Source organism: Prunus persica, chromosome G4, assembly GCF_000346465.2.
Source record: "Prunus persica cultivar Lovell chromosome G4, Prunus_persica_NCBIv2, whole genome shotgun sequence".
NCBI classification, from domain to species: domain Eukaryota; kingdom Viridiplantae; phylum Streptophyta; class Magnoliopsida; order Rosales; family Rosaceae; genus Prunus; species Prunus persica.
The window spans coordinates 13,550,465-13,555,682 of NC_034012.1; positions in this window are offsets into that span (position 1 = coordinate 13,550,465).

The following is a 5,218-nucleotide window of genomic DNA, read 5'->3' on the forward strand; positions in this document are numbered from 1 at the left end:
TTTGTTTAGTTTTTCACGTCTACTATAGAAACACATACGTCGTAAATAATGACACTGACAACTATTTCCACGTCATCTTTTATCAAAAAATCGAAGTGGAAAATTAATTGTACGACGGTTGTGTTTATATGTGCGACGTAGTAGGTATCAATAACGTCGTCTTCTAATGTATTTAAAGACGTCATATTTTTTATTGTCGTGAAAATTATATTTAACGTCGGCGTATTTTTATTGTCGTCGTTGTATGTCTATCTTGCGGCCTTGTTCTCTTAATATGTGTCATATTTTCCCTTTTTAACGACGGTCTTTTTAGAGAATTGGTCGTCTATTATCATCATCGATTGCTTTTTTTAGATCTTTTTGCAGTACAAAGACGTCGTTTTGTATTTTTTGATGACGTTGTATTGTTTAACAACGACGGTTATTTAGCGTCGTGGTTTATGAGGGAAAAGATGACGGTGGATTCCACGACCATTGAAAAACCAAATACACGACGGTGATTTACCGTCGTCTGTTTGCTTTTTTGTAGTAGTGACCATTTACATGATAGGAAAATGATCTAGTTGTTTTTTCAAATTGTTTTCAGGGATGATCAAAATTGAGGTTTTGAATGAGAAATCAGACCTAACAAAACATTCCCAATTGGGGCCAATTATAGACATTATTTCCACTTATTCATCTGAAATGTCAAAATATTCTAACGGGCGGCGCGAGAATGTCAATTACAATTACAAATTGCAGAAAGATGATGCAGCATGAAAGCACAAATTCACGAATCAACAAACGTCTAAACCCGAAGATAAATTGAAATCCATCCGTGACTGGAATCCACAGAAAATAGAGAAAACTCTTGATTTGATTTATAATATGATAAAAACTACTTAATACAATGTCATGCGTTGGCTTAAATAGAAAACAAAGAAACCCTAAAACAGTAGGAAACCCTAAGTTCCAGAATATTCCTAAAACTTAACTAATAAGAAAATAATTAAAATCCTAATTAAAATCATATCAGGAAAATAATAGTCTCATTGATAACTTATTCTAGAAATATAAATATAATATAGATCTTCTCAAGAAATCAAGCAACCAGAAAATCCCAACGATACGACTTCCTTCTTTTACTAGGGCCATAATTGATGCTTAAGCATGATTTTCCATATTTGAAGCATAATTTTCCGATTTTGATATTTCCCCCTTTTTCAAATTTCCTTTGCAGGAACAAACCCATAATTTTTCCTACATTAGGCCCCTTCACTTGTAAAGAACTCGACCTCGAGTTCTCCTTGAATTGAACTTGGGTAGACATAGAATTTGATGTGTGAATAAACTCTTTAATTCTTGGAGTCCAAACTTGCTCATACTTGAATGGAATAATCATACAATTAATTCCAAAAACAAGATTAGAATATGCCAGTTGATAATCAAACTCGTTGAATAAATGTATTTCCTCCTTAAATTCGGATTTATTCATGCCTTCAATTTTTCCCTCCGTCTTGTGGGTTACTGGATCATCAATTAATTCAACCTCCATTGAAATTTCTTTTTCTTTGATTTCTTCCTCCATCTTTTCTTGGCTCCTCATAATTTTGGGTTGATAAATTTTGTAACCCTTCATTGACAAATATATATCATATTTAAAAGGAAAGAATTTTTCCTCAAGAAGTCACTTCATCCAATGCCAAGAAACAATAGGATTTTTACCTTGTTGCTTCATAGAATTTCACATCTAATCCCACCAAGAAGTGACATCGCCTCTTAAACATGACACAACAATTTTCACCATCTTCTCTTCTGAAATCGCTATTGTATCAAATATCTCCTCTACATCTGCAACCCATTCGAGAAACCGTTCAATGCAATCACTTCCCATAAAGCATGGAACATTTACAACATAGGATTGATGAGGTTTGCTTCGGAAAAATCTACCAACGCACTCCCCTTCAATATTTGATATTTTCCCCACAACCATTGTCGATGAGGTTTGCATACTCCCATCGCCGCTTATCATTGAGAAGGCAAATCTTTGTTCTGAATGATGACCCGCTCTGATAACGCAGCACAAAAGCACGGGTTTACGGATTGACAAACGTCCACACTCGAAGTGATAAACTGAAATCCATCAGTGACTAGAATCCACCAGAAAATAGAGTGAAACTCTCAATTTGATTATAATATTATAAAAACTGCTTAATACAATGCCATGAGTTGGCTTAAATAGAAAACAAAGAAACCATAAAATCATAGGAAACCCTAAGTTCCAGAATATTCATAAAACTTAACTAATAAGAAAATAATTAAAATCTTAATTAAAATCATATCTGGAAAATAATAGCCTGATTGATAATTTATTCTAGAAATATAAATATAATAAATCTTCTCAAGAAATCAAGCAACCCGAAAATCCCAATGATACGTCTTCCTTCTTTTCCTAATGCTATAATTGATGCTCAAGCATGATTTTTCATATTTGAAGCCCAATTTTCTGATTTTGAAAATTTTCCCTTTTTCAAATTTCCTTCATAGTAACTAACCTATGATTTGTCCTACATCAGAAGACGATGAGGTCATTTGAGTTAGAAAAGACCAATTCCCAAATTACGTAGAACAGAGAAAAACCCCAAATTAAATGCACCAAGAGACAAAGAAGATCGAGAAGTAGATGTGAAAGAAGAAAACGAGCTAGGGATATGTAATCAAGAAAAGGTTGCGCAAAGAAGAAAGAAGATGCAGTGAAGCTAGAAGACGAAGAAACTTATATCCCTTCTTTTTTCTTTTTGTTTTTTTAAAAAAAAAAACAAAACAAAATAAAGGCGTGTTTGAGTAGGACAATGGGTATGAGGGAGGGATAAGATTATTGATTATGAATGTCCTTAGATTAATCTAAAGGTCGTTATTAAATAAGACCTTACAGGACCTCATTTTTAGGACCTTAGGTGATCGGAACTGTCATCATGGAAGATGTATTGGACCTCATTTTTGTGTGATTTGGTGTGCTCATTTGGACACTATTATTATTATCATGAAAATAAATTATTTACTTTGGCACAAAAAATCATTTACAAATCATAAATTTTCTCTTTGAATTTTGTTTTTAGTGAGAGTAAGGTGTCAAAGGGGCCGTGCTGGGCCGTTTAGAGTTGGCCCATTTAATAAACGGGTCTGTCTATTTAGGAAAACCATTAATTTCGGCCCGAGTCCACTGCCCGAAGCGATATGAGTCCACGCCAAATTTGACTTATGTAATGCATTTTTTCTGTAATTTTTTTACTACTTCAATTTAAATCTTTTTTATAATTATGTATACTGATATCTTGGATGACATGGGGTCCAAGAGATTTGTGGTCACTTACCGTTGGATGTAAATTCAACGGTTCACTCACTCTTGCACTCCTTTTAACAAACTTTTTTGAACCATTGAATTAATATCCAACGGTGGGTGATCACAATCTCTTGGACTCCTATGGTCCAAGAGATCGAGACTGTTACTAATAATATTTATTATTTATTAAGAAAAAGTGGTCAATAACTTTATTTTAAATATATTTAAATAGAAAATGGCTAGATTAATGTTTGGCTTTAAAAAATTGAAACTTGAAAAATAAAATTATTATTTTACATATAAAGATAACATTAAATTTTAACATATATTATTAAAGAAAAAGAAATGGACTTGAATTTAAAATATAAATGTAATAATATTATGTATTATTTTTCTCTAAAACAAGTATAATTTAATAAATGGGTTTTAAACGGGTCGGCTCATTGGATTTCAGGCTGGCCTAGCCTATTAGACCAAATTACCTTGTCCCAGTCCGTCACGGATCGTGCCGTGCCAAGCCTTACTTAAACGGACTGTGTTCGTACCGTATGCGTATCGGGCCATCCCAGTCTATTTGACACCTCTAAGTTTAAGTGATAGCCGATGGATGTAGTTACTTATGTTGTAGCCTAATTAAAATTGCCACTTTTTCAATTAAATAGCAGTAAGAACTTAAATAAATATATATACATTCCACCATCTAGCTAGAAGTTTCAAATCGATTAGGCCTTATGTTAAAGACTTCCATTGTTCATATATGCAGTTGATATACCAAGTTCTCAACTTAGTGCTAAACTTATTAGGACGAGTTGAGTCTAGAATCTCTATCGATAGGAGCCATTGTGACTTTTACGAACATCATAGCTGAAAGGACTCCCTAATTCGTCTCGATCAACCTACTCTTACTGGTTGAAAGTCGTCGTCAACGAATTTAGATTTTCTGACTTTTTTTTTCTTCAAAAATAAAAAACGCAGTTGTAAACATAAGTTCAAAATCATCGACATCGAAAAGATCAACGGAAAATCTGAACACCTGCTGTCCCTTACGAGTGTATAAGTTTTTGTAAGCATTGTAACTATTGCTGCTCTTCCAAAATGGGTTAGTGACCACTCTCCATCTCATGTCTTTTTCTTCTTGTGCAGTCCAAAATTGTTGGACAGACGTGTCGACAAGACTTAAATCCAATTTACGAAAAGGGTATAATTGAACTTTAGAGCAGGTTTTAAAATAATATAATAATAATAATAATAATAATAAAGATAATAGTGTTGTTTCTTTATAGAGATCTGGTTAGAATTCACCGTTGGATTAAATCTAACGGGAGGTGAGCACGCTCTTCCTTAGTCCTTGGTGACCAGGTGAACGGGTTACGGGATTAGCTGTCATAATACTTGTCACCATATAGTGTGTGTATGTTAAATACAACTATTGTTTGAGCTCAAAATTTACAAATATAGGAAATCTCAAGATATTCTTGGAGATATTATGAGATAATCTTGATATGGCCAAAATATGGTTGATATTAGCTTATTTGGAAGGAGTTCTTGAAAATTATTTGCTTGAGATACAAGATAGCATAATTTTAGTAAGAAAATTGATCTTCATACAATATCGCAATTCATGCAATATTGCGGGCCTCGAATAAATGCACAAGAGAGGAATTGAAGAGATAATTGATTCAAATACAAGGGGATTGCTGCAAGATGAAGTACATACCATGTGATCTCAATTTTAGCCAAATATATGGCTTATTCTTTAAGAAACAAAAGCTGGTTCGAATCAATTAAAATATTTGACTTGGCCTACGCAGGCATGAAAGTTTGCAACCACGTGAGGATTTTTGTGTAGGTCAATTAGCCAAATTTATGGCTTATATCATTTAGCAATTAAAGATG